This window comes from Erithacus rubecula, assembly GCF_903797595.1.
Source record: "Erithacus rubecula genome assembly, contig: scaffold_162_arrow_ctg1, whole genome shotgun sequence".
Classification (NCBI taxonomy): Eukaryota; Metazoa; Chordata; class Aves; order Passeriformes; family Muscicapidae; genus Erithacus; species Erithacus rubecula.
Window position 1 is genome coordinate 259851 of NW_027636143.1, and position 10538 is coordinate 270388.

A 10538-nucleotide genomic window follows, 5' to 3' on the forward strand; every position below is an offset into this window, starting at 1 on the left:
CTCTGAACACTTCTCTCTTTCCCTAGGCACCTGAAGATGGAGGGTATCCAGGTTTGATCTGGCTGTCTGCTGTCTGGAATTGTGCCTATTGGGAGAAGTTTCCCTCTATCCAAGCCTTGTCGCTGCTAGGGCTGCCAGAGCCCAGACCAGCCCTTGAGGCTCAGCTCTGCCCTGCACACTCCTCCCAGCACAGGGTACTGCCCAGGGGCATCTTCCTGGCAGCAGGGCCTTAAGGGCAGCTCAGATAAACTGAGATGCTGCAAGCCAAGGTGCTGCTGCTGCTGTCTGTAGGCAGAGGAGGGTGAGGAGGCACTTTGTGAGGAAGATCTGAGGAAGATCTGAGGCAGATCTGCTGATGCCCAGTGGGACAGTGCAGGAGACTCAGTGACACAGACACACCTGGCAGCCCCTTTCCCTTCCCTTGAGGAGAAAGCTGCGAGCAGTCCTGGCCATGCAGCACCATCTCCACAGCAGGAGAAATCTGCCCTGATGGGGGTGGCTCTTTCCACCTCCAACTTCTCCCCACTGTCCATGGGGAGCTGCCAGGCAGGCGGAGATATCTCCCTGGCAGGTGGCACATGCCCTGGGCTGGCCAAGAGCCCTCATAGCTGCAGGAGCTGCTCTGCAGGACAGCCCTGGGCAGCCCTTGCTGCAGCCCCAGCTTCAGCCCCTGCAGCCATCCCTGGCAGCAGGAGCCATCCTGCCCTGTCTGTCCCTCTTGACAGTGCCCAGGGCAGCCTCACTCTGCAGCACATCCTCCTCCTCCTCCTGTGCCTCAGAGAAACTGGGAGAGTCCTCCTGACACATCCCCCGGGCTGTGAGCTGTGCTGGCTCCAAGAGGTCCCTCCAGGAGCACAGAGGACATTGCCCTGCACCCACAGACTCACCATGTCCAGGGCTATGAAGATGTTTCCCTAAGTGAAATCTCAGCTCAATGTCTTCCCATTCCTGATTGCCTTCAGCCTGTCTGTGTCTGGCTCCTGTCCCCTCAGTGCCTGCAGGCAGTGCTCTCAGCCCTGCTGGGCTGGGAGAGAAGCAGCTTCTCAGCAGAAATGTCTTTTTGAAGCTTTTCCTGGTTGCCATTATCTCCCTCTGTGCCAGGAGACACAACACAATGACTTTGATGACTCTCTCAGGAGTTTGGTCTTTTTTAAATTAGATTCAGTCCCTGAGAGAATGTTTTTCAAAAATCCTCTCAAGAACTCAAAATTAAATTGAAACTTGAAAGTTTCTTGAACTTTTAATGGGTCTCACTGAGAGACAGGACTGAGAAAGTTCCCCAAGGTACCAGATAGAGCAGAACAATGGAGGCACTGGTAACATGTAGGAACAAGAAAAGTAAAGGTGTCTCTGATGCTGAGCAAACCTGGATGTGTTTCAGGAATGCAAAGGGCCATGGCTGAACCCCAGCCCCCGGGAAGGCAGATCCTGTCCTTCCCTCATTGCTCAGGGATCTTCCTGGGGCACTGGGTTTTGGGGATGTGCAATGCCAAAAGCAGGACCATGGGGCGGCCCCTGCCAGGCTGCTGAGCAGGGACAAGGAGGCAATGAGGCCCCAGCACAGCAAGGCTCACTTGTCCCCTGCTGGCCTCAGGCCCAGGGCCAGCAGCCATGGCCCAAGTGCTGCAGCAGTTGGCTCTGGCAGGGCCTTTCAGCTGCTGCCCATCCCTGTGCCCTCTGCAGCCCAGGCTGTCCTACAGTGTCCATGCCCTGCGCCTCTGTCCCTGCAGGCTGTCTTCATCCCCTGGCTGCCCAATCTCGCTGGCCCCTTCCTTTGCTGAGAGCTCTGCATCCTGCCTGCCTCTGCCTGGACACACTAAGCCTTGGGCTGCTCCAGACTCCTTTTGGGGAACGTGTTGCACCACAGCCCTTCTTGGAGAGAGAAATTCCTTTCTCCTTGTATTCAGTGAGGACTGCCTCAGCTGTTCATGGCATCAATCCTTTCTTTCTCTGTTTGCCACTATGACAAAATGATCCACTGTCTCTGAAATGGCCCTTCAATCCCTCCCAGGGTTCTCCTCTGCTGTCCTCAGTCCCCACTCCACTGAGCACTGAGCTCCTTTGTCCTTATATAGTGGTCATTTGCTTGAGGCCTCCAAACCCCACCTCCAGAGATCTCTTCACCTTCTCCAAGGTGTTTTCAAATGAAGACATCCAGTTCATAGTGTAAGAAAATCACCAGAGGAAGAAGGCTAGTCAGACCTCTCTCTTCTGGCTACTTTTATTTGGGAACAACCCTTGAAGAGATACAATTTGGGCTCAGTGTTATAAGGCAGGAGAGAATCAGCTCTGAGGAAGACAAGGGCAACCAGACTTGGTGGAAATGGCAGCTTTTGTCTGGGAGCAATCCCTGCATTTCAGGAATTCTGAAGGGGAATCCTATTTTGGCTATGGATGCTTGAATGAGAAGAGAGGTTCTTTTCCATTTGAAGGAAAGCCCAGAGCCCCAGTGTTTCAGGGGAACATGACAAGAGCATGGCAATGGGCATGCCAGGGGCACTTGTACCATTCAGGCAAAGACAACCAGGCCTGTTACCTGTTCTCTTGTTTCCATGGGACCCAGCAGAATCACAACAGTATCGTCATATTGGATTCTTGGTTTCATGAGTCCCAGGTGTGTCACACTGGCCTCTTGTTTCCATGGGGCTCCACAGTGTCACAATGGTCCCTTTTATCCATGAGGCTTTGCAGTGTCACAGGGGTCTCCTTGGTGTCACAGTATCACAATGGACCCTTGGTTCCATTGGGACTCAGAAGGGTCTCCTTGGTTCCACAGGGTCCTGCAGAGCCTCTTGACTCAACAAGGCCCCCAGATGTCATCATGGTCTCCAGGATTCCATAAGATCTGGCCACGTCACAATGGACCTTTGGTTCCATGGGGTCTGGCACTGTTACATGAATCCTTAGTTCTATGGGTTCCCCCATGCAGGGGTTTCTTTCCTAGCAAGGCTGGTTGGCAGATAAGAAGAACACATATGGCTCAAGGGTGCAGTGGCAGAGAAAACAAGGTCCGAACATGGGAACTTGGAGTAGGTTTTATGGAAATGGGTCAATTTTAATGCACATTTAGTGACTAAATATAAGAAACACACTTGTAGAAGCATATGTCCACATAAGGATAAGCATTATCCCCCATTGGACCTGAGTCCTGAAAAAACTTATGCCCTCTTTAGCACCAAATTTGTGCTAAATAGTGTTATTGTGGTATTTTTTAGATTTGGTGACAGCCGGGCCTCACAGCACCAAGGAGTCAAGTGTTCCATTATGGAACATCAAGAACAAAGGGGTCTTTTGACACTGTGGGAGCTCATGGAACCAAAATCTATTTGGACTGCATGGAGCCATGTGGAAGTTATGGTCTTTTGTGACACTGCGGATCCAAGGAGACCATTGTGGCACTGAGAAACCTCATGGAACCAAAAGTAATTTGTGACAGAGAAAGTCCTCATGGAACCAATGGTCCATTGTCATACTGCACATCCAAAAAGGCCATGGTGACTCTATGGAACCTCCTGCAATCATGGGTGCATTGTGACACTGCAGGGCCTCACAGAACCAAAAAGTCCATTGTGACACTGCAGGGCTTCAAAGATCCAAGGAGTCCATTGTGACATTTCTGTACCTCATGCAAACAAGGTGACCATGTTATATTCCAGAAACGCATGGAACAAAGGGTCCATGGTGACACTGCAGAACTATTGCTGAGAGTATGAAAGCTCACGGGCGGCCTTTGTGACACTGTAGATCCAAGGAGGCAATTGTGTCACTGAGGAACCTCATGGAACCAAGGGTCTGTTGTTACACTGTAGGGACTCATGAAACCAAAGGTCCATTGTGACATTGCAGGGCCTCATGGAACAATGGAGACAATTTTGACACAGAATCCCAGAGTGAATGAGGTTGGAAAAGATCTTTGAGACCATCCAGTCCAACCTGAGACCTAACATCCCCTCATCAACGAATCCATGGTTTTGAATGTCACGTCCAGTCTTTTTTAAAATGTCACTGGGGGTGGTGACTTCACAACCTACCTGGGCAGAATTTTCCAGTACCCAATCACTCTTTCAGTGAAGAATTTTTTCCCTGATGTCAAACCTAAACTCATCTTCAGACTGTGTCCTCTCATTGTGTCAGTGGTTTCCTGGGAGAAGAGACTAATCCCCACCTGACCATAACCTCTTTTCAGGGAGTTGTAGAGAATCTCACTGGAGACCATTGTAGCCATTACGGCCATTGTAATGAGGCAGGGCTTCATGGAATCAAGAGGACCACAGTGACAGTGTGGGGCTCCATGGGACAAAGGGGCCATTCTGACACTGTGGAACCAAGGAGACATTTGTGAGACTATGGGGCACTGTGGAACCAAAGGTGCATTTTGACACATGAGGGCATAATGGAACCAAGGAGACCATTTTTACAGTATGAGGCTTTGTGAAATCAAAGGGTCATTGTGTCACTTCAGAGCTTTGTGGAGCCAAGGGGACCATAATGACACACTGGAACTAATGGTCTGCTGTGACTCTGTGGGGTGTCCTGGAATCAATGGTCTGTTTTGACACTGCAGGGCCTTATGGAATCATGGAGACTATTGTGACACTAAAGGTGATGCCTTAGAGGGCTACCTAGAACAGAGGCTAGGCAAGGTTAAGAGAATAAAGTGGGTATTTATTAAAGGCCTTCAATAGATACACCTTGGGCAGTCAGAAGCCTCCCAAAGGCTACACCTGAGATTGATAGTGGTGACAACATTTTTAAGAAATTATAAGTTTGGTAAATTTACATATCAGGACTTAATCCTCCAATTACAGCTTCAAGTAATGAAGCCTTATTCCCCCAATTTTGTTTATACTTTTCAGAGTCTGAGGCTGTAGGCTTTCCTTGAATTTCAGAGGAATTGTTTTGTCTGACCAAAGTGTGAAGATAGTTAACTAACGCATTATATATGGAGTTCAGAGTTATGCACTAATGCAGTACAGGATTTGAAAAATATAAAGGCAAAAATCTTAAGGCATCACAGGCCTCACTGAACTAAGGGGACACTGTGACACTTTGTGGCCCTAGGGAACTTAGGAGTCCATTGTGACACTGCAAGGTCCCATGGAAGCAATGAACAATTGTGACAAGATAGGGTCTTGTTGGTCCAAGTGTGATTGTGTCTCTGTGTGGCACCATGGAACCAAGGAGTCCATAGTGACAGTACAGAGCCCCATGGAACTAAAGATTCATGTAACAGTGCCAGACCCTATGGAACTAAAGGTCCATTGTGACATTGCCAGGTCCTATGGAATCCTGGAGACCATGATGACATCTGGGGGCCTTGTTGAGTCAAGAGGCTCTGCAGGACCCTGTGGAACCAAGGAGACCCTTCTGACATTGTGAGTCCCCATGGAACCAAGGGTCCATTGTGATACTGTGACACCAAGGAGACCCCTGAGACACTGCAAGGCCTCATGGAAAAAAGGGACCATTGTGACACTGTGGAGCCCCATGGAAACAAGAGGCCAGTGTGACACACCTGGGACTCATGAAACCAAGAATCCAATATGACACTACTGTTGTGATTCTGCTGGGCCCCATGGAAACAAGAGAACAGGTAACAGAGCTGGTTGTCTTCGCCTGAATGGTCCAACTACCCCTGGCATGCCCATTGCCATGCTCTTGTCATGTTCCCCTGAAACACTGGGGCTCTGGGCTTTCCTTCAAATGGAAAAGAACCTCTCTTCTCATTCAAGCATCCATGGCCAAAATGGGATTCCCCCTTTAGAATTCCTAATATCTAGGTATTGCTCCCAGACAAAAGCTGCCATTTCCACCAAGTCTGGTTGCCCTTGTCTTCCTCAGAGCTGATTCTCTCCTGCCTTATAACACTGAGCCCAAATTGTATCTCTTCAAGGGTTGTTCCCAGACAAAAGTAGCCAGAAGAGAGAGGTCTGACTAGCCTTGTTCATCTGGTGATTTTCTTACACTATGAACTGGATGTCTTCATTTGAAAACACCTTGGAGAGGGCCCAGAGATCTCTGGAGGTGGGGTTTGGAGGCCTCAAGTAAATAACCACTATATAGGGACAAAGGAGCTCTGTGCTCAGTGGAGTGGGGACTGAGGACAGCAGAGGAGAACCCTGGGAGTGATTGAGGGGCCATTTCAGAGATAGTGAATCATTTTGACTTAGTGAAAAACAGAGAGAGAAAGAAAGGATTGATGCCATGAACAGTTGAGGCAGTCCAGACTGAACACAAGGAGAAAGGAATTTCTCTCTTCAAGAAGGGCTGTGGTGCAACACGTTCCCCAAAAGGAGTCTGGAGCAGCCCAAGGCTTAGTGTGTCCAGGCAGAGGCAGGCAGGATGCAGAGCTGTCAGCAAAGGAAGGGGCAGCGAGGTGGGGCATCCGGGGGATGACGACAGCCTGCAGGGACAGAGGCGCAGGGCATGGACACCGTAGCACAGCCTGGGCTGCAGAGGGCACAGGGATGGGCAGCAGCTGAAAGGCCCTGCCAGAGCCAACTGCTGCAGCACTTGGGCCATGGCTGCTGGCCCTGGGCCTGAGGCCAGCAGGGGACAAGTGAGCCTTGCTGTGCTGGGGCCTCATTGCCTCCTTGTCCCTGCTCAGCAGCCTGGCAGGGCCGCCCCATGGTCCTGCTTTTGGCATTGCACATCCCCAGGGCCCAGTGGCCTGGGAAGAGCCCTGAGCAATGAGGGAGGGACAGGATCTGCCTTTGCCAGGGGCTGGGGCTCAGGCCTTGGCCCTTTGCATTCCTGAAACACATCCAGCTGTGCTCAGCACCAGAGGCACCTTTCCCTGCTTTGTCCCCACCTGCCACCAGTGCCTCCAGTGTTCTGCTCTAACTGGGGCCTGAGGACACTTTCTCAGTCCTGTCCCTCACTGGGATCTAGTTAAATATGAGAAACTTCAGTGCTTCAATCTCACTTGGAGCTCTTGAGAAGTTTTTTGAGCACACTCTCTCAGGGACTCAGTCTGATGCAAACAGCACCAAAGCTCTGAGAGGGTGATTCAAGTCCTTGTGCTGTGCCTGTGCTGCTGAGCTGGGCCAGGCTCCAGCACAGAGGCAGCTCCTGGCAGGTGCAGCGCTGCAGAGAGACAGCTCTGCCCAGGAGCAGCTCCTGTGACAGCCCAGCAGGGCTGGGGCACTGCCAGGGCATGGCAGGTACACGAGCAGGGCACAGGCAGAGCTCACAGTGCTCAGCACTGGCAGGGGCTGTGTCATGTCCCAGAGGGGGCTGTGGCACAGCAGCACCTCTGTGGCTGTGTCATGGAGCCAGAGAGCAGCTGTGATGTCAGAAAGGGGCTGTGTGACAGCAGAGAGTGGGTTGTGTGAGGTCACAGATTGGGCTGTGACATCACAGAACAGGCTGTGATATTGCTGAGTGGGCTGTGACAGCACTGGACGGTTGTGTGACACCATAGAGAGGGCAGTGAGGTCACAGAGGAGACTGTGCCATCATAGAGGGTGGCTCTGATATCAGACAGCAGGCTGTGACATTACAGAGCAGCTGTGTGATGTCCCAGAGAAGGCTGTGGCATCAGTGAGTGTGTTCTGCCATCACAGGGTGGCTATGTGACATCAGAGAGGGGCTGTGACATCCTAGAGCAGGATGTGGCATCACAGAATGGCCGTGTGACATCCCAGGGCAGATTGTGTGACATCACAGCAATGACTGTGACTTCACAGATCACAGAGGCTGTGTGACATCACAGGGGCTATATGACATCACAGGGCAATGTGACATCACAGGGTGCTGTATGACATCACAGGAGTTGTGTGACATCACAGAGCTGTGTGACATCACAATGAATTTGCGATATCATAGGGTGCTGTGTGACATCATAGGATGCTGTGTGACATCACAGGGTTGTGTGACATCACAATGAATTTGTGACATCATAGGGTGCTTTGTGACATCATAGGGTTATGTGACATCACAATGAATTTGGGACATCATAGGGTGCTGTGTGACATCACAGGGGCTGTGTGACATCACAGGGTGTTGTGTGACATCATAAGGTTCTGTGTGACATCACAGAGCTGTGTGACATCATAGGGTGCTGTGTGACATCCCAGGGCTGTGTGAGGTCACTGGGGAGGTCACTCTGCCCCGTTCCCCCCTCACAGTCCAACACTGCTCGTGCACAGGGGGGTCCCCTGTCCCCCCAGGTCCCCCCGCCCCCCATGCCACAGCCTCCCCCAGAGGATGTTCCATGAGATCGACCCCAGAGTCTGACACGGGGACAGGGGCCGGGCCCTGGGGGTGGCACAGGGGGACAGGGACCCCCCGGCAGCATCCCCATGTCCCAGGGCCAGAGCCTGGGCCAGGGCTCCTTCACCCTGTTATGAGCCAGGGGCTGACAGCATTTAAAAAATCCCCAGCACGGGATCAGCAAAAACCAGATTTAATGTTAAGCTACAGCACGACAAAGTTCCTTGGCAAGAGTCACCCTACCCCTGGACTGGACACTTCAGGCACACCAAGGAAACAATGCAACAACAAAAACAAACAAAATCCAGTCAATCAAATCAGAAATGAACCGAGAATTGTCCGTGTGTGTGTGCTCAAGTGGGTGTGACAAAAGGACAGTGAGGGCAAGGATAAAAGCAATGCAGCCTCAAAGCCTAACAGAGTTCAAACTTAACAGGACTTAACTTACACCTTAACCTTAACTTATACTTTGATCTTCACAATTTAGCAAAAGAACTGCACTTAACAGTATTTAACCTAACTTTTAACTGATGACTATAACAATTTAACAGAGGAGTAACACTTAAGAGTATTTAACTCAGCTTATAAGTTATATTAAACTTAAATTAGGAAAAGAACAATACTTAACACCATTTAACTCAGCTTACATCTTGTCCTGGGGTGACTTTATCATGTTGAATTGTATCTCCATCCATCTATTTAGCCCAGAAATAACTTTTGCACCTTTAAAACTAGATTTGAGAGTGAAGTGGGGGGAGAAGAAGAAGCGGTGGAATGTCTGAGGCAGTTGTTTTCAAAATATATAGATAAGAGCTTCAGCTTTCCTTCTTCTGACTGTGTTGTCTGCAGCATGGATGGGCAGTGAGAGGGAGCTCTCATCTGTTTTTTAGTCAGTACTTTTTTAGCTAGCTGAGGCACTGAAGTTCCCTGGGCTGTGATTTTTCTTTTTCTTGGAACTATTCAAACCTGCTCTGGACTGAAAACCCAGAACACCGGGAGCTCACACCTGTGACCCACTGGGGCCTGGGACGCTGCATACCAGCACCAGAGGGACTGATAAGAGACTGAGTGAGCCGAGCTACACCCACAAAAAGGACTTTCTGAATTTGCCATCTCTTCAGAACAGTGAGAGGTTTTATTGTTCAATATTTTTCCCTTTTTATGCTTGTCAATACTTGTTAAACAAATAGGGGTCTTTCCACTTTTCTCCAATGAAATCTTTTCCTGAAGCAGTAGGAGAAGGGGCTTGAATCTACTTTCTAGGGGGATCCCTTTTGGAGTTTCTTCCCAAATTTGCCCTGAACCAGGACATACTTCAATGACCCAGGTAATAAAAACATGCTTGCATATTATGAAGTGTGCAAGTACTAAACCTGTGCCCCTTTGCAGGCAGACATCAGTTGTCTGCCCATGAACAGGCAGTGCCACTTGCAGGGCCCGAGTGCCCTGAGGTGCCGAGCTGGGATTGGCATCTCTCAGAGAGGAACTGAGGGAGAGCAGAGCACCTTGCAAGCTGCAGGATCCTGACAGCACCAGAGGGCTCCTGTCCCATAAACATCTGCTCTGCTCCATTCTGAAATAGCAACCAGCTTCCTGTTCCTCAAATCCAGCATCCTTCACATCTTCTCGAAGATGCCTCCAAGTCCCCAACCATACCTTTGTTCAACATGTTTATTTTTATTCTGGCTTTGGATGCTTGGGAAAGACAAAGAGAAATGCAAAGAAAATCAAGGCCACCATGAGCCAGGAGGATGTGGAGCCCCCAGCCAGGTGTCTTCCCAACACGGATCAGCAGCACCAGGGCTCAGGGTGGCTCTGCTCACCAGGGGTCACTGGGGATCATCCAGCGCGGATCCTGCCATGGGGGATGGAGCTGGAGCAGCGCATGAAACTCTTCCTGCACTCAGGGCACTCACAGGGCTTCCCTCAGTGGACACTCCGTTGGTGTTGGGTCAAGGTAGAGCCCCTTGAGAAGCTCTTCCCACACTCAGGATACTCGTAGGGTCTCTCCCAGGTGCCTGACAAGGGTAGAGTGTAGGTTGAAGCCCTTCCCGCAGTCATGACACTCATAAGGCCTCTCATTCATGTGAGTGCAATAGTGCAGGAGGAGAGGGGGATGGCTCTGAAACCTCTTCCTGCATTTATCACACTCGTAGGGGGTCTCCCCAGTGTGGCTCTTCTGGTGCGCAGTCAGGTTTGAGCTGTCTCTGAATCTCTGCCCACACTCCCCACACTCATAGGGCTGTTCCCACATGTGGATTCTGTGGTGTTGGATGAGGTTGCTTTTCACACTGAAGCCCTTCCCACATTGCGAGCACTTGTGA